The 27376-nt window shown below is 38.1% G+C and overlaps 1 protein-coding gene across 3 annotated transcripts in view; it reads right to left on the bottom strand.

The window, feature by feature from the left end:
• Positions 1 to 27376, bottom strand: part of Ir31a (Ionotropic receptor 31a) — a 128295-nt gene that overhangs the window by 76075 nt on the left and 24844 nt on the right. The window lies entirely within an intron of this gene.

Genomic DNA, 27376 nt, shown 5'->3' with positions numbered 1-27376 from the left:
ACTATATAAGCTATATAATAGCCGTCAAAGAGAATATCGGGTATTTAATATATATCTATAATTTTCCAAAAAAGGGCATTGATAAATTACATACTACTATGACGCACGAGGTTTTGTGTTTTTTAAGAATATTGTGATATCACAAAGTCTGTTTAATTTCAAACTTGGTTTAAGTAATTTAAATGATTTTATATTCCATAGGGGTTTTCCACCCCTGCGTTAGATTTGGTACCCTACCTTTGTATACAACTTTGTGTATCTCGTACACAAATACAAGGATAGTAACAAGATCTAACGAGTAACTTTTTTCTAAGCTCCGCTTTGTTACATCCTAGCTTTTCTAAATTCACTCGCTCTTTGGATTTCGTCCACAAAGCAATACAACCATTACACTCTGTAACAGGTAAATAAGTGACTGTTCCACGAACAATCCATAATAAAACATAACTCAATATTGTTTGAGAAAAAATTCTAATCCTTGGTGTTTTTATTTATTTTCTTTTAATTTCATTGCTACGCAAACATTGGTCCAATCGAGCCGCTAAACACCAAAATCATCACAACAATAACAATTCCAATATAAAAGAATAAATGTCATTCTTTTGTCATTACTGCTGATTGTTTCCACCTTTAATTAATACGGGTGGCAGATTTGGCACTTATATATTTGAGTTGAATCTTTCGGATATCAACCAAAAATAAATTTTATTCGCGTTTTCGACACCGTGCACCCTATATTCGGTCATATTTCTAAAATTATTATTATTTTTATATATTATATTACATATACATTTATTTCAAAATTTCTACTTAATTATTTTGAATAAAACTGATTTATTTGAATAATTTGTTGTTGTTCGCTAGCGATTACTTCGCTAGCGATTTTTACAGTCCGTGCACCCTACCGTCGGTAATTGCGAAATACATTGCCATAGTTTACGTGTATTATACGATACACTGTAAACATTTTGTGAAAATTTGAATACACTGAAACAAATTTAGAGTGAGTTTTGAATTTTTTCTTAAAATTTAAAGAATTTTTGGTGGTTTAATCACGTTAAACCTCAAATATATTGCCGTATTCACGATACATTATTGAAATACTCTACGACTACTTCTAAATTCAGTGCATTCTCACCAATAAAATAAATTTATTTTAAAGCATCACGTGTTTTAAAATTATTTTTGCCAATATTTTGGTGAAAATTTAAAATTTTTATTGGATTTTCGCATACAGTTTTTGACATCACGTGTCACTTTCTTCAAATTTTTTGCATCTCGTGCAAAATAATAGATTTCCAAAAACTTTGGTTCATTTTCGTGCAGTTTTACAGTATCGTTCTTTTATAAAAAATTGTTTTTCGAACAAATTCCTGGTGCAAGTGCTACATTTTTGATAGTTTTTTATAACAAAAAACATCGTTTTCAACGAAATTTTACTTTTGAATTTCTAATTTAAATTTTTCTGAATTACGTTCAGTTTTTGATTTAAAATGTCTGTCACCCGACTAGATTTATTTATCAGAGCTACTGACGCTTTGGTTAAATTTGACGCCAGCTTCAGTGCCCAACGGGACGAGGAGCTCGATATTTACATATTAGAGCTACAAGAAGCTGAGGTCAAGAGATTATGGGACAGGGTAAAAACTACGTTTGACGATTGTCTCAATTTCTTTAATGAAGATGAAAGTTCTGGCAACGACGTTACTGCTGTTGATGGCAAATATGAGGTTGCATTTAGATCTTATCTAAATGCTCTCGCCTCTATTAATAGGAAGTTAGATCGACTTCGGGCTCCGCCCAAGTCATCAGTAGCAACATCTTCCCCTCACGCTAGTGTAGGCAATAGATCACATCGTTCCGACTGTGCAACTTCAATGTTGGATGTCAAGCATCATTCTCACCATTCCTCCAATACATCATTCACATCCTGTGGTGATGAACATATTGGAAATAGGTTAAATTTACCACCCTGCGACATTGAAGTATTTAACGGTGACTTCCTTTCTTGGCCGACATTTAGAGACCTATTTTCGGCTCTGTATATTAATAATACTGGCATTAGTGACATTGAACGTCTATGCCATTTAAATAAAAAGAGCAGTGGCGACGCCCATGAAATTGTGGCAAAGTTTTCACTAACCCACAAAAACTTTGGTCCTGCGTGGAAAGCTCTTAAACAGACTTACGACAATCCACGTATTTTGGAGAACCACCAACTTAAACTTTTATTTGACCTACCAGTTTTAGAAAGTGAGACTAGTTCAGGGTTAAAGAAATTACAGAGGGGTATTAATGGATGTATTTCTGCCATGTCCAATTATGACGTCTCAACTGAAGACTGGGACCCTATTCTAGTGTTCATATGTCTTCAGAGACTTCCTAAAAATAGTGTCACACTTTGGGAACAAAGTGTTAAAGACAAATCTGCTTTGTCTTCCTGGGACGATTTGGACTCGTTTCTTACAGAACGAATTCAAACTCTTACCTGCCTACGTGACATTAGGGGTATAGATACTGGCAAACCATCCACCAGTAAAAAAGTTCGTTCGCATTTCACGAATGCTGGCACGAACCGATCCCCCACATTTTCACCTCGAAATTCCCTCCCTTCTTCTAGGTCCTCTCGTGCATCTTCCAATAAAACATGTGTTCTTTGTCCATGACAAACTCATCACATCAGAGCATGCCAAAAATTTCTAAAACTTTCAGTTCCTGAAAGAATAAATACAATTAGGCCACATAACACTTGCATTAACTGTCTGTCCCCTAAACATGTAGTTAATCATTGTAGTAGTCCCTACACTTGCAGTAAATGTAATAAAAGACATCACACTTTGCTACACAGGGACAATACAACTGCTGGAACGTCTTCGACAGCAACGTCCAACAATAGGAGCTTCTTCTGATCAACCCTCTACCTCTACAGGTATTAGATCAGATTCTTCGTCTTCTGCTAATAGACAGGTATTCCATACTGCACAAAGCAGGAATGTCCTATTAGGCACGGCAATGGTGAACATCGTTCATGATGGTACCACGTACCCTGCCAGGGCACTTATTGACCCCGCTTCAGAAGTATATTTTATTACAGAGCGTTTACAACGCCTTATAGGTATCACAGCTACTACAACGTTAGCTTCCATTTCTGGGATTAATCAGACAGTTTCGACCACGCAAGTTATGTTCGGTTAGCATTACTTCTCCATTGGATGCATCGCGTTCAATAAATACTACGGCCCTAATTTTGCCATCTATTTCGGGCAATCTGCCCTCTTTTACCGTCAATGCTGACATTTTTTCTCAATTGCCAAATCTTCGTTTGGCAGATCCCAATTTATTCAAGTGTCGACCTGTTGATCTTTTGCTGGGAGCAGATCTTTATCCAAAGATTCTACAACAGGGTACTCACATCAATATCTTAGGGTCGCTAATAGCACAAAATACGGTCTTTGGTTGGATCATTACTGGTCCGATTCCCCCTCCAAATATTCCTGTATTTTCAACAAAGGTTAGCTTTTCAGAAGAGGAAAATCTTGACAAGACTCTTCCTCGCTTTTGGGAACTTGAGGAAATTCCCAAACGTAAAATTCTATCCCCCTCTGACCAATTATGCGAGGACTATTATAAGCGGTAGGTACGTTGTTAGCCTTCCCCTCAAGACTGAGATAGTTGGACAGGTGGAGTTAGGCTTCTCCCGAGCAAATTGTTTACGACATTTTTTTCGAAATGAGGCATCCCTCCTTCGAAAGCCACAAGTAAAGGTAGTCTATGATCAAGTTGTTAATGAGTACTTAGCATTGGATCATATGAGGCCTGTTGGTGCCGCTTCAACAAACTCTTCGGTTTGTTACTTGCCTCATCATCCCGTGATAAATCCCGACAAACAGACTACCAAACTTCGAGTGGTTTTCAACGCCTCGAACAAAACATTCAACGGGAAAAGTCTTAACGACATTTTACATGTGGGACCTACTCTGCAATTGGATTTAGTTTTGCTTATTCTGAGGTGGAGACTATTTAAATTCGTTTTTAATTGCGACATCACCCAGATGTATCGCCAAATACGTGTCGATCCGGCACATACTCCACTTCAACCGATAGTTTTCCGGGATTCTCCACAAAAACCTGTTCAGGATTTTGAATTGCAGACGGTGACATTTGGCGTGAATTGCGCCCCCTACTTAGCTATACGGACGCTTTTACAATTAGCGGACGATACTAACGATCGATATCCTCTCGCTGCACACATACTTCGTAGGTGCATGTACGTCGACGACGTACTAATAGGATATCATGACATATGTACAGCCCTAAATTCTAGAGATCAATTAATAGCAGCTCTTTCCTCTGCAAAATTTAAATTGAGGAAGTGGACAGCAAATGACCGTGCTATTTTGCAAAATCTTCCCACGGAAGATTTAATCGATGCTAAGGTTCTCTCCTTCATTGAAGCTATCATTTCCAAACCTCTGGAAATACGTTGGAATGCTCAGCTTGACTTGTTTTATTTCAGTGTGAGTGCTTTACCCTCAAAGGATCACTACACGAAGCGAGAAACATTGTCAACTATTGCTAAACTATTTGATCCTTTAGGTTGGTTAGGCCCAATTATAGTTACTGCAAAAATAGTTATGCAGAAGATCTGGACAGATAAAATCGGATGGGATGATGCACTGCTGTCTACGACAGAACGTGGACTGTTACCAGGATGTGAATTCCATTCACATTCCTCGGTGGGTTCATTATACGCCAGATTGTTCCGCCGAACTTCATGTCTTTTCTGACGCGTCAGAAAAGGCATACGCGGGGGTGATGTATATTCGGATAGTAACTCCGAATAAAAACGTTTATACTCACCTCCTGACCTGCAAAACTAAGGTAGCCCTAAAGTCAGTTTCTTTACCACGGTTGGAGCTTTGCGGAGCCGTCCTGGCCTCCGAATTATTAAAAAATATTCAGAATGAAATTGACATTTCATTCCAAAAATATATTGCTGGACCGATTCTACAATCGTCCTTTCATGGCTAAACAAAACTCCATCTACATGGACTACGTTTGTTGCCAACCGTGTTAGTAAGATTCAGGAGATTACGGACAGAGGTAATTGGCATCACGTGCGCTCTGAAGATAATCCCGCGGATTTTGGCAGCCGGGGGGTCTCTCCCTCTGAGCTCGCCTCATCCCAACTATGGTGGCATGGACCACATTGGCTCCGCCAAGATAGTTCTCAGTGGGATATTTCTAATTTAACCTCACTTGACACCGATATTGAAATACGTGCTGTCAAGGCGCATGCTTCATTTTTAACTGATTCCGAGGACTTTTTAGCGAGATTTTCATCTTTAGATAGGGCTTTACGAATCCTATCTTATATGTATAGGTTTATCCATAACACTCACCGTGCATATAGAGGTCGTTACATTTACAATGATGACAACCTCTCAAGTTCGGAGCTTAAAGCATCTAGATTACGTCTAGCTGTTCTAGCTCAAAAAACACACTTCGCGGATGATTATCAGTGTCTGTTAGATAAGGTTCCCTTGAATCAAAAAAGCTCTCTTCTCCCATTAAATCCATTTCTGGATGAGTCAGGTGTTATGAGACTTAACGGACGATTATCACGGTCACCCACTCTTTCTTATTCAGAAAGACATCCCATTCTTCTTACTTACCACAGTCTTTTTGAACGTCTTCTGGTAAATTTTATTCATACCATTTCCATCCACGGTGGAAATCAATTGATTCTACGCATCCTCAGGATTGAGTACTGGATCCCAAGACTCACTTCATTAATTAGCACAGCGATTAATAAATGCAAAACTTGCCATTTATTTAAAAGTCGTACGTGTACCCAAATTACGGCTGCTCTTCCACCGGAAAGAGTAACTTGTTCAAGGCCTTTTACCACTACTGGTGTTGACTTTGCAGGTCCTTTTGACCTCAAATCCTTTACAGGCCGCTTGACTAAAATCACTAAGGGGTACGTCTGTGTTTTTGTTTGCTTTTCTACGAAAGCAATCAGATTTGTCCACGGCAACATTTATAGCAGCCTTCCAACGCTTCATTTCAAGGCGAGGTTGTCCAAAAACTATATTTTCTGACAAAGGCACCAACTTCGTTGGAGCTTCTAGAGAATTAGAGCAGGACTTCAAAGCCGTAGTCCGCGAAAGTCGAAATAGTCTGTGTTCCACGCTGCACTATCAAGAACTTTCGTGGGAGTTCATACCTGCCGGCGCTCCCCACATGGGTGGTCTTTGGGAAGCCGCAGTAAAAAGTTTTAAATTACATTTCCGTAAACAAGCTAAAAACTTCAAATTTACATTTGAGGAACTTTCTACGATTCTTTCCAGAATCGAAGCTTGTTTAAATTCACGTCCTTTGTCCCATGAATGACAATCCTCAACATACGGTAGCACTCACACCCGGCCATTTCCTTATTAGATCTCCGATCCTATCTCCTCCGGAGCCCTTAATAGATGAATCGCCTCTTCACCTTGTAAATCGCTTCCGGAAAATGAAAGCTCTTACTCAACAATTCTGCCTTCAACAATTCTTAAAGAGCTTGCATAAAAGATATAAATGGAAGTTTCCGCAACGCGATTTACAAACGGGTGACTTTATAGTAGTACCTCACGAAAATCTACCTCCCACTTCGTGGAAATTAGGTCGAATAATAGCGGTGCACCCGGGTACTGATAATCGAGTACGTGTCGCAGACATCTATACGGAAAACGGCACTATTAAACGGCCAATCGTTAGATTAATTGCGCAACCGTAATTATTATAGTCCATATCTCGTGTCGGCTTTCGCGTCCTCTATACTTTTTCGCGAAATGAAAAACGACTATTGATGGTAGCGAAGGAGTCGCGAATATTCGGGCTATGGTAATTGCAAAACGGCCTACGGTTTTTTACATTGGTCATTCTGGCCAAATAATAATAATGCGTTCCTCGTCATTGTATTGTTGCATCCTCTCTATTTTTCACAGAAGATGGAAGATTTAGGCAAGATGGCTGCAACTCTCCCTGAGATTGAGGACAACGTCCCCATGTCTGATGAGGAACGGGAGAAGGCAATCACCTACTTCGTGAATGCAAAGAGTTTAAGGAAATTCGAGTTGAGAGAAGGTTGCATATGGTGGCACTTCACAAGTGTTGTGGCAACTGTATGTCCGCCGTGCACCATATCTCCCAATGTACCAGTCGGTATCATTGCAAAATTTTTAACAAGGAGCATCATACGTTGCTTCACCAGCCTTCTCCCAACGACGGTGCCCCTGCCAACCAAACTCAAACCAAACCCAAATTACGTAAAGGTAGATCTTCGGAACGTCCGTCTGCCAAAACTGACCAACCTCCACTGCCAGGTCCCTCTGTTGCTCCGCAGCATAACACTCTGCCTTCTGCGACGTACCGGCCTGTCTCTGCCTTTCAGTCTGTAGCTACGCTCGGACCTACATTGGTGGTACAGGTCTTATTACCCGATCGTCGGATACCGGTCAGGACTCTTCTGGATCCCTGTGCAGGACACAGCGTAATTTGCCGATCATTGGCTGACAGCCTTGGTCTGTGTCCTGTTCTGGTGGGTCCAGAGCGGTTCTGTCAGGTGCTCGTCGCATCCTGCTACGATCAATCGCAGCAAGTAAGAGTGTCGGCGCGGGTGACAGATTTGGGTCACCTCATGGCTCCTCGGAGTCTGTGTCCGAGAACTATAAGGAGCATTTCGCTGGTCTGCAGTTAGCCGATCCTCGGTTTTATCAATCTGCTGCAGTCAGTCTTGTTCTGGGTCCTGAAGTCTACCATAAGGTAATGTAGCCTCAATTCTATTCGATACCTGGTTTCCCATGGGCCCAGCTCACCATTTTCGGTTGGGTGATATCGGGTCGATGTAATATTTAAGTTCAATGTGAGGGGTAATCTTCAATTGCCTTTAGCTCATCGAGCCCTCGTCACACGACTCTTCGAGTCATTTGTCAAATATAAAAGTTAACGGATCAGGTCTCTTCGAGCCAACAAACGATCCTGCTCATCGAGCAATAACTTTTACTAGTTTATAATGTTTTTGAAAAAAGAAAAAAAAAGATATGAATTAAAGAAAAAATAATATGAAAAAGCACTTGTATATATTTTTTATTTTATTTTTAATTTTATTATTAATTTTGCAACATAGCAGGATGTTGCAACTCGGGCGGCAATGTTTAATTTCAAACTTGGTTTAAGTAATTTAAATGATTTTATATTCCATATGGGTTTTCCACCCCTGCGTTAGATTTGGTTCCCTACCTTTGTATACAACTTTGTGTATCTCGTACACAAATACAAGGATAGTAACAAGATCTAACGAGTAACTTTTTTCTAAGCTCCGCTTTGTTACATCCCAGCTTTTCTTAACTCACTCGCTCTTTGGATTTCGTCCACAAAGCAATACAACCAGTACCCTCTGTAAAAGGTAAATAAGTGATTGTTCCACGAACAATCCATAATAAAACATAACTCAATATTGTTTGAGAAAAAATTCTAATCCTTGGTGTTTTTATTTATTTTCTTTTAATTTCATTGCTACGCAAACAAAGACCTTTCATACTTTTATACGACAGCTTCTAAGGAATAGGAATCTAAATAATTTGTCTGAAAATAAATATTACCAATGCCAAAATTATGCATACTATATGAAATAGTTTATGAGTGGGATACTTACGCTAGGATGTTTGTTTCATGTTCTGTGATGATTTGTAGTATTCAACTTAAATTATTTACTTCATCGATATACCGCACTATAATGTGAAATTGAAATCGAATATTATGCCATATGTTTTATACCCTACACCTAATATAATATAATTATAGTTTAATTCTGATGATGTTTGGTATTGAAAATAGTATTTTGAAGGTTTCAGCCACATTATCTTACTGAAGTTTTGTATTTTGTGTTGTGTTTTGTATTTAGTGTTCTTTCTGCCTGGTATTTGTCAGTATTTTGAACGATTTTCAGTATTTTGAAAGATTCACCCACATTATGTTACCGAAATGGTTAAAATTTGGTATATGGTCTTCTTTGGAGTTACAAAAGATTCCCCCAGAAATCTGTAACTATTTTGATATAGCCCCCATAGAACTGCACCCCCTATTTTGGGTATTTTGAAGGGTTTATCCATATTATCATACCCAAGTTATTGGAATTTGGTATTTAGCCTTCTTTCAGTCAACAAAACTTTCCTCTAGAAATTTTTCAGAATATATTCTCGTTTTGATATAGCCCCCATAGAACAGCACCTCCCGTTTTTTGGTATTTTTAACGTTTTAACCACATTATTTTACCGAAATGTCTTTCGGATTCTAAATGGGTAAGAAACATCGGCGTCTCTTCGGTATTAAATCTTGTTTAAAACAATTCGATATTCTTCAGTTAGTCTTATGCCACACGGTAAAATTGCACTAAAAGCTTTTCCATCTTATAGAAGAGGGAATAGAAGACCACGAGGTCGGGTGCGTCATTGCGAATGTTCTGTAATTGTTTTGTTGTCTATTCGTAACATGCAGATACATATACATACTGTGAAAATAGTGTACATACAGTGAGCGTCAAAATAAAGTTTCCACCTCTCAACATTTTTTGATTGCATTATTTGACCGACATGGAGATATTATAAGTATTAAATATAAATATAACTTTTTTAAGTATATAGGGGTGAATTAAAATCCAGAAAATATTAGTTCCCTGAACCCATAAAAACCATTTAGACGGACCCCGTTACTGTCATGCACCCCCTGAACATATAGAAGACTTCATAATGTTTAAGTATATCTACCACATTCCCATCATTGAAAACTTCGTATGTGTTAACGCCGGATTTCCCCAACTGGTAACCCTATTTCCATTTTTCTTTGATCCGAAATATTTGCATTCGGCATCCCTAATTCTGCCCAGAATTGTGTTTTGTATGCTCTCATTCTCTCTCTAAATTGTCATACTTAGCCTTTCCTTATAATTTTTCTTGTAAATAAATTACTTCTCACCTAAGCATCAACCAGTACTGTTGTCTTGGTAAGAAGTGGTTCTGATTCAAAAATTCAATAAAGAACCATTATTGTTCTTATTCAATAAAGAACAATTATTGTTCTTATTTCACAGTAGGACTGTCGTTGAAAATTATAGGGGCATTGCAAAACTTAGTGCAATCCCAAAGCTTTTTGAACTTTTGGTATCACGTAGAATAATTCATTTTGTTTCACCAATTATTTCTCCATATCAACATGGATTTATAAAAGGGAGATCAACTTTAACGAACCTATTGGAACTTACTTGCCATGTTCACAATGGATTTTCTCTAAAACATAAAACAGATGTAATTTATACCGACTTTAGCAAGGCCTTTGACACGGTCGTGCATAAGTTATTGATACACAAATTGGATACAATGGGCTTTCCAACTACACTTTTATCAGGGATTTCTTCTTATTTGCAAGATCGCTCCCAAAAGCTATCTTTCAATAATATAATTTCAAGAGACATTATTGTTCACTCTGGTGTTCCTCAAGGAAGTCATTTAGGACCACTACTTTTCGTTCTGTACTTAAATGACCTTCCTTCTGTGATAAATTTTTCTAAAGTTTTAATGTTTGCTGATGACGTTAAACTATTCTGCAACCTTGATACGCGAAATCAAGCACTAAAACTCCAACATGATTTGCATTCTCTAGTAAATTGGTGTAGTATAAACGGTATGTCATTAAATCTAAAGAAATGCAAAAAATTATCGCTGTTTAGAAGTCGACCTCTTTATTTTGAATACTTTATCGGTTCTCACAAGCTTGATGATGTTGATTGATTTGATGATCTTGGTGTCATTTTAGATAATAAACTACGTTTTAATTTACACATTGAATCCTGTGTCAATATCGAAATCGCTCTTAGGGTTCATAAAACGTTATTCCAAGGAATTTGATGACCCGTATGTAACTAAACGTTTGTTTGTCAGTTTGGTTCGGCCTACATTAGAATATGGTTGCGTATTATGGAGCCCATTCTACAAATCTTATTACAATAAGATAGAATCTGTCCAAACGCAATTTCTCCTGTTTGCTCTTAGAGGTTTGCCTTGGAGTACAGTGGAAGCACTTCCCCCCTATGAACATCGATTACATCTTATTGATCTCCCGACTTTAGCACGGAGACGTCTAATGCTTAGATCAACATTTTTAATAAAACTTTTACGTGGTCAGATTGATTCAAGATTTTTAATTGGCGAAATAAAATTTAATGTGCCCTCGCGGTTTACTCAGAATTACATACCGCTCAGCCTTCCATTAGCAAGATCTAACTATGAACTAAGCAATCCGTTTAGATCATTATGTGAAATCTATAATAATTTGTTTGCACTTATAAACTTGACAGACCCTTTACCTATAATAAAGTCTTCTGTTTTACGTCTACAGCTTTAGAATCAAGTTGTTGCCCGATATATGTTGTGTTGTCCATATTGCATAATCTGTTTTATTAACTTGTTAAGTACTATTTAATGTAAATCCGGCTGATGTCTAACTGTAGCCGGAATTTTCCTACCCTACTAACCCTCCATAATCCGGATTATGGGGTGTACGCTCTCCCTACGTTATGGTGAGGTGGCCCCCTCGGTCGGCAGGGGCGGGGAAGAGTGGCGTGGGGACGTTCGAAAAAAAAAACCTCTAATACATCGCATTTTCTTTCATTTTTTCATTTCATTATTCCTTGGTGGATGAATCTTGAGGAAAATATTTCCACTTTTGAAATATTTTCGAGGCTCACGGCAAGAAACCAACAGTACAAAATAAATAAAAAGAAAAAAGATTTTTTTATTTGATTGCTTGAGTGGAGTATTCTCCCATTGGCTCAACTTCATTTATTACCCTCTATTACAGAGAGTACTGTTTTTCAAAACGAACTGACAGTGGTAGCGATCAGTACAATTTTGAAACACTGTCAGTTCGTTTTGAAAAACAGTACTTTCTGTAATAGAGGGCAATAAATGATGTTGAGCCAATGGGGGAATACTCCACTCAAGAATACTAGACACTTAAAGAGTTCGGGTTTTCGCTAAAAAGGCATCATTTCAAAAACTGAGAAGCCAATTGATAATTCCCATCGCCGGGATGAAATCATGATATTGGTAGCGATCAGTAAAATTTTGCAACACTGTCAGTTCGTGTTGAAAAACCGTACTCTCTGTAATAGAGGGTTGCTTGCGGAGCAATAAAAGGAAAAAAACCAAAAGGAAAACAACAGTATCAATTCTTTTGTAATAATAAAAATTATAATCCTTTATTTTATAATATTGTTTCGAAAGCAATATCTTTACCTTTTTATTTGCAAATGGTGTTGCTTCGTGGACGAATATCCGAAAAGAAGTGAAGTTACAATGTAGCGAGTAAGCTAGGTGTGGCAAAGTGGCGCGAATTTTACTCGTTAGAATTTGACATCTATCACTTTGTGCGAATGCACAAAGTTGCATTTGTCCTGGATATGTTCAAATTCTAACGGCAGAAGGAATTAAAAATTTCCTAAAATGCGGAAACCATTTGGAATTAAACATTTCTCGGCCACCTTGGAACATCCAGCGATGTTACCACTAAAACGACTTAATATCTAGTTATGAATGTGTCTATGTACATATATGAAAATTCAAGGGTAGAACCGTCAACGGTGAGCAATTTCTTTTAATTCATTTATTAAATAATTTTTTAAAAAAACAAGTGACTTGGAGAGCCCATGCCAATCTTCATTGGCGCTACATCTTCGTACTACATACTACAAGGCCCAGTAATAACCCACCCAAATATAGTGAGTTGAGCCAACGGAAAACCCGGGTTCGAGAATGTTTGCATTTTGATGATTCGGGGGTAAACCTCAGACCCAAGAATGATACCTATGTGTCCCGCCCTATTGAACTCGGGATCTGCTAATTGTAGACCAGCGTATCGTTCCTTTATACTCTCGGGTGCTGACGTCGAAGGTTTTTATTTATTTATTTCAGTCTTTAGAACAATCTTTCTTTACAGACTATGATGGGATAGATACAAAAAGTATGTTTATATCCATACATTTTACAATTTGGTAGTGAAATACAATTTAAACTCATCTCTTGATATGCAAAACTCTATTATATCGTATTTCTTTTGAAGTTTGTTGCTGCTGGTATTTATAAAAGAAAATGATCTCGTCTATGGACTATGCAAAACATAATTCACACGATGTAGAGGAACATTGAACACATCAATGTACCTCATTTGCCTAGGAGGTACATACAGTGGTATAGTGGATAAAAGTTCAGGCGAATCAATTTCATTATTTATTAAATCATAAATGATTAGAGCGGATTGATTTTTTCTTCTTTGCTCAAGCGTTTGCAGGCCCAGAAGTAGGCTATTAGAAGTATAAGTACCATTGCCTATATTGGGGAATTTCTTAAAAGCATACTTTATAAACAAACGCTGCACTCTTTCAACACGAGATATTTGATTTTTGCAGTAATGCCAAGTTTATACTTGCGCTCCAAAATCCACTGGATTTCACGAAATCCTGAAATACACCCCGGTGTTTACACTTATTTTTTTGTTGATTTCAAACATATCACAATGATCAAGGTAGATGCATATGCGCAGCTGATCGAGCATGAATTTTCAAAACAATTTATTGTAAATTGATTTAATCGTCAAAAATATGCGGCAATATATAACTTTACAACTTTATTTGGAAAATTATCGTAAAATTATCTATATATCGTATTAATTGTGTATAGTACCACGAAATGAAAAACTAAAAAAATGGTTTTATCGTTGAGACATCTTTATAATAAATTTTGATAGATAAAAGTTGTCCTCAGAACCTGCACAATATTAGTACTTGCAGTAGTTTTTCCATTTAGTGCTAAAAATGCGTTCCCGTACTCCGAAATCTAGCAAGACTTGCACTTCTCTTTAAACAAAAATAGCGCCGAATAACACCCTCTTCTCCTGTTTTCTGCCATAAAATTTTGGCCTAGTAGAAACTAGCAGCAAGCATGCTCATATGTTCATTGGTATCTAATATTATAGCTGATACGTTGATTTTGACATTTCTGCTGGAGTTTTTGCAATTTCCGTCATTTTTCCGTTCCCGTATTTTTTAAGAAATTTGTATGGGGAAGCAATTTTTGACAATTCGGTCTATTTTCTAACATTACCATTAAAAAAGTACGGGAACACAATGAAAAATAGCATTGTAACAATGTAATTTAATATTTTTTCACATTGTTTACAAATTTTGATATTAACATTTTTTGTTCCAGCAATTCGCACATCTACCTTGTTTATTGTGATACGTGAAAAGTGTTGCAACTTTTGGTACTTTTTTAGGCAAAAGCAAGGTTGTATATCATGTGTACTGTGATTTCGATGTTGATTTCGCTGAAATCACGAAATGAGATGATTTCATTTTTGTATGCGAAATCATGATAAATTTTGCTTGATTTCGCGCGAAATCACGAAACGTCTTCGAAATCACGAAACGACGCCGAATGTAAACCAAACATAAGGATCCCAAATTATTGATGCATATTCAACTTTAGATCCTACAAAGGATGTAAAAATGGACTTCAAAGTATGCGGATCTGAAAACTCATTACATTTTCGTTTAAGAAATGCTAGCATTTTGTAGGCTTTGGGAAGAATATAATCGATATGAGGCAAAATTGTCATACCAGTATCAAACATTACCCCAAGATATCGAATTGTCGAAACTTGTTTTACAACATTGTTTCCTAATTTAAAGGAGCACTGTATAGGGTGAATCATTTTGAAAAATGAGACGTGGTAGCATTTAGAGAAATTTATTGAAATTTTATTAGTACAACACCATTCTGAAAGATGTCTAGATCAGCTTGTAAGTTAACAACGTCTGCCCATGAATTAATTTTGGAAAAAATCTTGGGATCATCGACATAAAGTAAAAACTTCGAATTTTTAAAACATGATGATATATCATTTATAAGTATATTAAACAATAGAGGACCCAAGACACTTCCCTGTGGTACTCAAGATGTCTGTACGTATGGTAGGGGAGTAAATGTTCCCACTGTTACTTTACAAATTCTGGAAGATAAATATGAAGAAATCCAGCGCAGTAAATTGGAGTGAAACCCTAATTTCTGCAATTTATATAATAATAAAGCGTGCGATACCTTATCAAATGCTTTATCAAAATCAGTATATATTGCCTCAACTTGGTTACCTTGCTCTAGTGATCTTATACAGAATTCACTAAACGACGTTAGGTTGGTGATTGTAGACCTACCAGTAAAAAAACCATGTTGGTTATAAGAAATAACAGTCTTAATTGTGAATAAAAACCATTTGTAAACAATGTGCTCAAAGATTTTGGATATACAAGACAATTTAGATATAGGCCTTTAACATGTAACGTCAACTTTATTGCCATCTTTGAAAATGGGAGTAATCAATGCCGACTTCCAGTTATTTAAATTCACGATATCTCGTAACGGCATGACCTGAGCAAACACCGTCATGTTTTGGGTCCGTTCATAGACAGACCCCACATTTATTTGGGAAAACATGCCATGTCCCATTGGCACCACACCCAACTGAAGCTTCTCCGTAAGCGACTGGCAGATCCGACTATGTCCCCAACACGAATCTAAAAGAGCCCTGACGGGTATTCTTCGGTCACCTTTATTGATATTCACAATCATTGTCGGGGTCAACGTTACGGTTGGCTGGAAGGAAAGCAAAGGAACGGACATGGGAATGGGATTATGGAAGGGAGAGATGGGAGACGACTCTGAGATAGAAGACGGGACGGGATGTTGAGGTGCCACTGTTCGTCGTTTTGGATTTCTCAGGTCCGAGATGTGGGAATTGCCCTTAGGATGCAAAAGAGTATGGTGGTTTCGTTGACAAACCTGCATCTTCTCTTACTCGGACAGTTTCTATAAAAATGGCCACCCTCGAAACAGTTAGAGCATAGTCTCTTCGACACGACAACCCGAACTCTCTTGTCGTGTGATATTTGCTGGAATTTGTAAGAATCCCGTAGTTTGTGCCCTTGGTTAAAGAATGCACAGCGCTCTTCTCTTCTTCTCGAACCTGAGTGAACCGAAGTCGACGTAGCCGACTTACTTTGTTCACCGGTAGCTTTTGGGGCAACCTCCCGGATAGGAGCGGCTTCCGTGATTTCCATACTTAAACTTGGAGCATGAGGTGTTAGTGCAACCTCCTGGATAGGAGCCACCTCAGTGCTTTTGGCCTTAAGGGCCCTACCATCTAGCGGAGGATTTCGTGCAATCTCCCGGATAGGAGCGTCCTCCGCTTCTTTTGCCTTAAGGGCACAATCATCGAGTGGAGGATTTTGTGCAATCTTCCGGATAGGAGCGTCCTCCACTTCTTTTGCCTTAAGGGCACAACCATCGATAGGATCTTGATTAGCGTTGCCTATTTCTTTTTCAGGAGCCATCATTATGTCAAGGTCCCTCTCTTCATCGGACATCAAAAGTTCATCTTCAATGTCGGGGAGGGTAGCGGCAATCTGGACTGTCGTTCATAGGACACAGTGGTCGCGAATTTAAACATGCTTCTATCCTACATATATTTTATGTTCTTTGCATGCTTTTTAAAATGCAACTTGAAACTTTTCGCAGCTATTCCCAAAGGCCACCCATATGTGGAGCCCCAGCAGCTATGAAATTCCATGTTATTTCCTGATAACTCAATTCAGAACATATACGCTCAAGACTTTCCCTCAAGAAACCTTTGAAATCCTCCTCTAAGTGTTGCGAAGCTCCAACGAAGTTGGTGCCGTTATCCGAAAACATCGTTTTAGGACAACCACGACGCGAAATAAATCTATGAAATGCTGCTAGGAAAGTTGTTGTGGATAAATCAGAAGCAGCTTCTAAGTGTTCGGCCTTGTCGAAAAACAAACAAAAACGCAGATGTATCCTTTAGTAATCTTGCAAAATCTGCCCGTGAATGACTTTATGTCAATAGGCCCTGCAAAATCTACCCCTGTGGTAGCAAATTGCCTAGAGAAAGTTGTTCTCTCCGGAGGAAGAGCTGCCATGATTTGAGTACAAACTCGAATTTTGTACAATGAACAACGCTTGCAACGACTAATTACTGTACGAATCAGTGTAGTGAGACGAGGTACCCAATATTCACTACGAACGAGACGCAACATTAATTGAATTTGTCCATGGATTGAACGAATGTGAATATCCTGCAGTAACAAATAAGTAAAGCGACTATGATATGGATGTAGTATAGGATGAGTCTCCGAAGGAGAAAGAGTTGGCGACCTAACTAAACGCCCATTGATTCTCATAACACCGGTTTCATCTAAATACGGATTTAATGACAAAATCGAACTTTTAGGATGCACGGCTTTTTATTTAACAGACAATCATACTCTTCTGCATAATGTACCTTCTGAGCTAAAATTGCTAAACGTAGTTTAACACGATGAATCTCAGAACTTGAAAGAGATATTTCCTCAAAATTATGATTTCCTTTATGCAGACGTTGAGTGTTGTGGAAAACTCTAATCATGTCTCCAATGGCCCCTATAGCCGTTTTCAGACACGAAAATCTTTCTAAAATGTCAGAATATTCTGAAAAGAACGAGACATGACTTTTAACACCTCGCATCTCTACATCCGTATCAAGAGACGATAAATCAGGAATATTCCATTGCGACCTATCAGAACGAAGCCAAGTAGGACCACACCACCACATTTCAGATGCAGCTAATTTTCTTGACCAACGTTTTCATGAATTCTGTTCACCCTATTGGCAACGAACGTTGTCCAAGTTGAAGGAGTTTTTTAAGCCACGAGAGGACGATCGTAGAATCTGTCCAGCAATATATCCTATGAAAATCTATACCAATCTCAGAAATAATTGATTTCACCAACTTTGAAGCCAAAACTGCACCACATAGTTCCAACCTAGGCAATGAAATCGACTTAAGCGGAGCAACCTGGTCTTACAAGACAGTAAATTAGTGTAAATGTGCCCATTCGGTGTGACAATACGAATATATATCACCCCCGCGTATGCCTTAACTGAGGCATCAGAAAAAACGTGAAGTTCGGCTTGACAATCTGGGGCATAATTAACCCATCGACGAATGTTAATGCAATTAACATCTTTATAGGTGTCAACAAATCTTTGCCATTCACTTGCCGTCGAAGATGGTAGTGAATCATCCCAGTCAATTTTATCTTGCCAAACCTTTTGCATTATAATTTTGACTACCACTATCACTGGTCCTAACCAGCCTACAGGATCAAACAACTTTGCGATAGTGGATAAAACTTCCCGGTTGGTATATTTATCTTTGTGAACGAGAGGGTTCACACTGAAATAGAACAGATCTGTTTGCGCGTTCTATCGAATCCCTAGAGGTTTGGAACTGCTCGCTTCTACGAATGTAAGAAGCTTTGTGTCATACAAATTTTCAGGGGGCAAGCTTTCTAGTACGGTACGGTCATTCGACGTCCACTTTCTTAATTCAAATTTGGCAGATAATAATGCTTGAATAAGTTCATCACGAGCCTTTTGAGCGGAGCCCAAATCGTGATAACCTGCCAAAACGTCATCCACATACATACACCTACGTAAGATGTGGACTGCAAGCGGAAATTCCCTTTCAGTATCGTCAGCTAATTGTAATAAAGTCCGTATAGCTAAATACCGCGCACAGTTTACACCGAAAGTTACTGTTTGGAGCTCATAGTCTTGAATGTCTTGGTCGGGAGAATGCAAATTATGACAATTACTTTCACCTAAGTACGCTGAGAAAGTACGTACGAGAAACATGAGAAATAGGTAAACTATCATCGGAACCATTGCACTCCGATCGCAGAGTACTATTTCCATTGTGCCCAATATTGGCCGAAGAGGTCTTTGGTGTTCTAACTTTATCCAATTTCCTATTAATCATGGCAATGCTATTTACGGTTGGCTGGAAGGAAAGCAAAGGAACGGACATGGGAATGGGATTATGGAAGGGAGAGATGGGAGACGACTCTGAGATAGAAGACGGGACGGGATGTTGAGGTGCCACTGTTCGTCGTTTTGGATTTCTCAGGTCCGAGATGTGGGAATTGCCCTTAGGATGCAAAAGAGTATGGTGGTTTCGTTGACAAACCTGCATCTTCTCTTACTCGGACAGTTTCTATAAAAATGGCCACCCTCGAAACAGTTAGAGCATAGTCTCTTCGACACGACAACCCGAACTCTCTTGTCGTGTGATATTTGCTGGAATTTGTAAGAATCCCGTAGTTTGTGCCCTTGGTTAAAGAATGCACAGCGCTCTTCTCTTCTTCTCGAACCTGAGTGAACCGAAGTCGACGTAGCCGACTTACTTTGTTCACCGGTAGCTTTTGGGGCAACCTCCCGGATAGGAGCGGCTTCCGTGATTTCCATACTTAAACTTGGAGCATGAGGTGTTAGTGCAACCTCCCGGATAGGAGCGGCTTCCGTGATTTCCATACTTAAACTTGGAGCATGAGGTGTTAGTGCAACCTCCTGGATAGGAGCCACCTCAGTGCTTTTGGCCTTAAGGGCCCTACCATCTAGCGGAGGATTTCGTGCAATCTCCCGGATAGGAGCGTCCTCCGCTTCTTTTGCCTTAAGGGCACAATCATCGAGTGGAGGATTTTGTGCAATCTTCCGGATAGGAGCGTCCTCCACTTCTTTTGCCTTAAGGGCACAACCATCGATAGGATCTTGATTAGCGTTGCCTATTTCTTTTTCAGGAGCCATCATTATGTCAAGGTCCCTCTCTTCATCGGACATCAAAAGTTCATCTTCAATGTCGGGGAGGGTAGCGGCAATCTGGACTGTCGTTCATAGGACACAGTGGTCGCGAATTTAAACATGCTTCTATCCTACATATATTTTATGTTCTTTGCATGCTTTTTAAAATGCAACTTGAAACTTTTCGCAGCTATTCCCAAAGGCCACCCATATGTGGAGCCCCAGCAGCTATGAAATTCCATGTTATTTCCTGATAACTCAATTCAGAACATATACGCTCAAGACTTTCCCTCAAGAAACCTTTGAAATCCTCCTCTAAGTGTTGCGAAGCTCCAACGAAGTTGGTGCCGTTATCCGAAAACATCGTTTTAGGACAACCACGACGCGAAATAAATCTATGAAATGCTGCTAGGAAAGTTGTTGTGGATAAATCAGAAGCAGCTTCTAAGTGTTCGGCCTTGTCGAAAAACAAACAAAAACGCAGATGTATCCTTTAGTAATCTTGCAAAATCTGCCCGTGAATGACTTTATGTCAATAGGCCCTGCAAAATCTACCCCTGTGGTAGCAAATTGCCTAGAGAAAGTTGTTCTCTCCGGAGGAAGAGCTGCCATGATTTGAGTACAAACTCGAATTTTGTACAATGAACAACGCTTGCAACGACTAATTACTGTACGAATCAGTGTAGTGAGACGAGGTACCCAATATTCACTACGAACGAGACGCAACATTAATTGAATTTGTCCATGGATTGAACGAATGTGAATATCCTGCAGTAACAAATAAGTAAAGCGACTATGATATGGATGTAGTATAGGATGAGTCTCCGAAGGAGAAAGAGTTGGCGACCTAACTAAACGCCCATTGATTCTCATAACACCGGTTTCATCTAAATACGGATTTAATGACAAAATCGAACTTTTAGGGTGCACGGCTTTTTATTTAACAGACAATCATACTCTTCTGCATAATGTACCTTCTGAGCTAAAATTGCTAAACGTAGTTTAACACGATGAATCTCAGAACTTGAAAGAGATATTTCCTCAAAATTATGATTTCCTTTATGCAGACGTTGAGTGTTGTGGAAAACTCTAATCATGTCTCCAATGGCCCCTATAGCCGTTTTCAGACACGAAAATCTTTCTAAAATGTCAGAATATTCTGAAAAGAACGAGACATGACTTTTAACACCTCGCATCTCTACATCCGTATCAAGAGACGATAAATCAGGAATATTCCATTGCGACCTATCAGAACGAAGCCAAGTAGGACCACACCACCACATTTCAGATGCAGCTAATTTTCTTGACCAACGTTTTCATGAATTCTGTTCACCCTATTGGCAACGAACGTTGTCCAAGTTGAAGGAGTTTTTTAAGCCACGAGAGGACGATCGTAGAATCTGTCCAGCAATATATCCTATGAAAATCTATACCAATCTCAGAAATAATTGATTTCACCAACTTTGAAGCCAAAACTGCACCACATAGTTCCAACCTAGGCAATGAAATCGACTTAAGCGGAGCAACCTGGTCTTACAAGACAGTAAATTAGTGTAAATGTGCCCATTCGGTGTGACAATACGAATATATATCACCCCCGCGTATGCCTTAACTGAGGCATCAGAAAAAACGTGAAGTTCGGCTTGACAATCTGGGGCATAATTAACCCATCGACGAATGTTAATGCAATTAACATCTTTATAGGTGTCAACAAATCTTTGCCATTCACTTGCCGTCGAAGATGGTAGTGAATCATCCCAGTCAATTTTATCTTGCCAAACCTTTTGCATTATAATTTTGACTACCACTATCACTGGTCCTAACCAGCCTACAGGATCAAACAACTTTGCGATAGTGGATAAAACTTCCCGGTTGGTATATTTATCTTTGTGAACGAGAGGGTTCACACTGAAATAGAACAGATCTGTTTGCGCGTTCTATCGAATCCCTAGAGGTTTGGAACTGCTCGCTTCTACGAATGTAAGAAGCTTTGTGTCATACAAATTTTCAGGGGGCAAGCTTTCTAGTACGGTACGGTCATTCGACGTCCACTTTCTTAATTCAAATTTGGCAGATAATAATGCTTGAATAAGTTCATCACGAGCCTTTTGAGCGGAGCCCAAATCGTGATAACCTGCCAAAACGTCATCCACATACATACACCTACGTAAGATGTGGACTGCAAGCGGAAATTCCCTTTCAGTATCGTCAGCTAATTGTAATAAAGTCCGTATAGCTAAATACCGCGCACAGTTTACACCGAAAGTTACTGTTTGGAGCTCATAGTCTTGAATGTCTTGGTCGGGAGAATGCAAATTATGACAATTACTTTCACCTAAGTACGCTGAGAAAGTACGTACGAGAAACATGAGAAATAGGTAAACTATCATCGGAACCATTGCACTCCGATCGCAGAGTACTATTTCCATTGTGCCCAATATTGGCCGAAGAGGTCTTTGGTGTTCTAACTTTATCCAATTTCCTATTAATCATGGCAATGCTATTTATGAATGCCTTAAACGCTACCTGGTATTTACTCTCAGCCGAGGTAACATCTGTAGGATCCGGATGATCAGTAGTTTTTAGGTAATTAAGACATCCATCATGCCTATCTTTCACTTTTCCCCCACATTTCCTTTACTTCAACGGCTTGTGGCTCAAGAATGTAAACATCAAAATCTTCATCTCGGAGAGAAGCAAGATTTTGATCGAAAGTGATAAGGAAATCAGTGGCTCTAATGAAAAAGTCCGAAGGAGTAAGCGACATTTTTAACTACATTTGAAATCAATTGACTAAAAAGACGAAAAATTGAAAAGAAAAAATAAATCTCGTAAAAGAGAACGAAAATATAGCCAATGCAAAATTAATTCGAACAAGTTCAGTAAATTTTGTTTTCAAATAAAAATTCAAGATGAAAAAACACCAATGTAAACCAGAATTTATAGAAAACCTTCCCAAAAATTCGGACAATTTGCCTAAATCCACATTTAGAATCGGTATCGAAAAATACCAAAATTTTCTTTTACTGTATCGAAAAATACACCAAACCCAAAAAAATTCAAAAAATCACGAATTAATTTTTCCCTGTGTACCGAAAAGTAACACAATTTTCCTCAGTGTATCAAAAAAATCGGTAAGCTGTATCGAAAAATACACAACCCAATTATTTTTCAAGAAGAAAGGGAAAAAATTCAATAAAAGTTCAAAAAATCTCGAAATTCGAAAAAATTTCGCCCAAAAGTAGGGGATACGTACTGTAAAATACACCCGAACGACCAACAACAACAATAAATTTTTCAAAAAAAAATCAATAAATTTTATAAGTAGTTCAGAAAAATATAGAAATATATTTATAATAATCAAAAATAATCAATATTATTCACTTATTTAATTTTACTTTACTTTATATCGAGTGTAGGGTGCACCGTAGGTCGACCCGTTTAATAATTTTTTCACTCGTATAAATTCTTCAACAAAAATCGATAAAAAAATTTAAAAAATTTTAATGTAAATTTAATTCAAAACTTTTTACCCGACCGTCATATATTTGCCTTATCAACCGGCCCTCGTATATTAATATGACATGTGTATGTGTATATCACCAAGCGTTCAACGATAAACTAGCAAGCAGACAGAATGGTTGGCAGGTATATTTGTTAGTGTTTTTGTCTTTTCCTAGTTCGAATTGGGCACTTTGCATATGGATAAAAAACACTAACAACACTATGAAATTATTTTAGAGAATAATTTTGCCACCAACAAATATTATTAAAGGTTCACTGCACGTTTTAATTTTGCTTGTTAACTACACTTTCTTTAATATTCTCGCTTGCTGAGAATATGAAATTTGGAAAGAATAACAACAACAACGCGCGACGGTGTTGTAAGACGGACGTATTTATTTATGGAATGTGAAGAAATGAACACTTTTTCTTTTAGCAGAAATGCAAGGAAAATACACTCGAATGCTCACTATTATTGACGGTACTCACCTTAAACAATATTAGATGAAATTTATGGATGAATTGATGACTTTAATGAGGGATGTGGGCGAATTCTTTTGATGGATGGATTGCTGTTATTATGCTGCTGTGACGGAGTCAGTGCGCCTTTGTGAAACAAAGAAAAACCAAAAACCAATTAGATGTTGTTGTTGCAAACCAATTAGATTCGATTCGGCTCGAGCAGGACCAATGCTTGCGGAGCAATAAAAAGAAAAAAACCAAAAAGGAAAACAACAGTATCAATTCTTTTGTAATAATAAAAATTAAAATCCTTTATTTAATAATATTGTTTGGAAAACAATATCTTTACCTTTTTATTTACAAATGGTGTTGCTTCGTGGACGAATATCCGAAAAGAAGTGAAGTTACAATGTAACGCGTAAGCTAGGTGTTGCAAAGTGGCGCGAATTTTACTCGTTAGAATTTGACATCTATCACTTTGTGCGAATGCACAAAGTTGCATTTGTGCTGGATATGTTCAAATTCTAACGGCAGAAGAAATTAAAAATTTCCTAAAATGCGGAAACCATTTGGAATTAAACAAGGGTAATAAATGAAGTTCAGCCACTAGGGGAATACTCCACTCAAGCAATCTTATGAGATTGAATCTTCAACAATAAACAAAACAAAATTTTTTTTATTTTTTTTTTTATTTATTTATTCTACAATTGCATATATTATTTTATTTTTTAGCTTATAATAATTTTGTTATTTAGAAAAGATATCGACTGGCCTGGCAATCGAACCCGGACATTCAGATTGCAATGACCAATGCTACACGCACGTATCTTATGAGTGGAACAGTTCTTGCCGAGTGCTCGACCTTTTTGGATAAAAATGCGACTATCGCATTCGTTGGTGCAATCATATTCTATTCACAAAACAGATAACATATATTTACAGGGATACTGGTTCTTTTTTATTATACATGGGAATGGTTACCTGTAGAGCGATTCTCTACCGACAAGTTATGAATAAAAAGTTCAAATAAAAGTTGACGACCCGGTTGCTATCGGATTTCAATCGATCATGATGTGCGACACGAAAAATATTGACCATATACACGTATAGAAAACTAAAAAGGAGAAGACACGTGTCTCGGTCTTCCAAACTGTTAAAAGTGTCGATTTACTCTCGTGGTGAACGCTAAAAATCAAACTTTACCTTCAAGATCAAATTTGTTTTATATTTCTGTCGGCTTTTGGTTTATATAAATTACGGGTTTATTATATTTTACTACTTTTTACTAAAGTCGTGGTTTTCAATGTCTTCATTGTTTAGATGTGAGTTTAAAACTAGAAACTATTTCTCAAATTCTTAATAACTAAACATATTATTTGTAGCTGCGTCGCCGTTTCTCCGCCGCAATGCTGCTTCCGTTCTGTCAGCCTTGTTTGTTTAATCGGCGGCTCTTGTGTCAACAGGTAGTGTTGGATGTTACGTTTTACGTTGGCAATTTTGCTTGAACAGCGACTCGTGTGATGTTTGGTTGCATATTTGCAACAAAACTGTAGGAATAAAACATATTTTGTGTTTCTCGCAATATCTCCTCCCCCTCTAAGTGGGGGCCGTCCTCGGTCCTCGTGGCTGTGTTTTTAATAGCATCCTCCACAGACTTAGTTATGAACATTTTCTTCTTTATCAAATTAGCCAAACATCCCACAATCAATAAGACGACAATAGATGAAACACCTGCTATGTGACCTTGGTGGACAGAACTTTGTAAATGGCTGATGTGCCGGAGATTCTGTAGATTTCTATGGTGAAGGTAGGATGTGCTTAATATCTCTATATGTTGTGTTATATTGACAGTAGAAGCCCCAGAATTTCTGGTTGTAGTGGCACAGTTGAATTTTTCGCTGTAATACGTAGTGTCATTAATTTTCACAAGATCTTTGAAGATTACCAGGAAAATATCGTTGACTGTGATAGGAGCTTCATTGTTTTCTTCTATAATGGCTACTTGGTCATTGATAATTACCATGCCATCACCCATTGATGTAGTCGGCGCAAGATCATTAAACGTCGGGTTACAATTGGCGGTGTTGCGTGTCATTAACTGCAAAGCACATGATGTGGCTGAAGACGGCAGACAGAACGTTGTTATCGTGTTGCTGCAGTTTCTGACGGCTAATTTTGGCATAGGGTATCTTATCAAAGAATATATTACATTATATTGCAAAATTTTAATATTCGCTACGGACTTAATATCAGCTATGGATAGGTTTGTGAAGTGTTCATTTCTCAATATAACATTTACTTAACTACTGTTTAAAAGAACTGAATGTAGATCACCCATTTTGCAAAAGTTATAATCGTATCGTTGTTGTCGATATAAATGCGGCAAAAAGAAAAAATAAGGTGAATTCGTGAACATATTTAACGAAGATTGTCCTTATGGAATCTCCTCCCCCCTATGAGAACCGTTGTGCCTAGGTCTTGTTCTATTTCCGCTTCCTTGTATAGTGGGGTAAGCTTGTTGCCTAACCTTCTATTGTTCTTGACGAGAACTCTCTCACGGAAAATTCCCTATCCCTTCTATCTCTATTGTGGGTTGTTAATTCCTTATCCTGAGCGGTTTTCAAGCGCGATATTATTTGGTCATCGCTGCTTTTTGAATGAAAGGCGCTAATTGGTTTCATCCCTGTAACTGTATGAATCGATTTATTGTACTCTATAGTAGCCAAAAGGACAATATCCTCTATATCATCTATCTTCTTGTCAATCTTAAGGCACCGCGATATTTCCGTAAGAGTACTGTGGAAACGTTCCACTTGACCATTTTAAGTACTGTGTAGGGGCGGAGAGTTTGCTATATCTATGTCAAAATGATTCTTTAGTTTCATTTTAATAGTATGTGAGTTGAGCGACTTCTCGCTGTCACAATAAATAGTTTTCGTAACAGTAACTGCAGAAGTTGAGGCTTAAAATCTACTATCGGTCTGGATTTTAAAGTTTGCACAACTGCAAACTTGGAAAATTTGTCGATGCAGGCCAGAAAGTACTTCGACCCAGTAGAGAAAATGTCAATGTGGAGGACTTCTCCACCAGTTATTCCGTGTGCCTAAACTTAACAGTTGGAAAGATTTCCACCAAGGAATGCTGAAACCGTGCCAATGTATGTAAATCACATTTGATGGCATTCACTGCATCCACCTTTACAACCTCTTGTAAGCGTTTAAGTAAATCCTCATTAGTTTCAAATGTAATTAAGTGCCTCGTCTTTTTTCCAAAAATAATGAAGGTTGTCCTTTTAGGTTTCACGCCCTCTTCTGTAATTATTTGATTACGGAAACAATTAACCGGTTTATCGTTTCTCTATATGGTGTTGGTTGATGACTCTTCACTGCGTATTGTTTCAACACTCGCATCGTCTATGTTGTTTAAGTACTGCCTAGATAATGCATCGGCGACTATGTTTTCTTTTCCAGGTTTATAGATTAATTTCGCATTAAATTCATCAATAAGAGCTTTCCATCTTTTGATTTTCGAGTTGGGTTTCATATTTGAAACTGCAAAGGTCAGCGGTTGATGGTCAGTAAAGACATTCAGTTTTGACACACCGTAAACGTAATTCCTG

This window comes from Musca autumnalis, unplaced genomic scaffold (assembly GCF_047663935.1).
Source record: "Musca autumnalis isolate F117 unplaced genomic scaffold, ASM4766393v1 scaffold_2, whole genome shotgun sequence".
Lineage (NCBI taxonomy): Eukaryota > Metazoa > Arthropoda > Insecta > Diptera > Muscidae > Musca > Musca autumnalis.
This window is presented reverse-complemented; position numbering and strand designations above follow the sequence as displayed.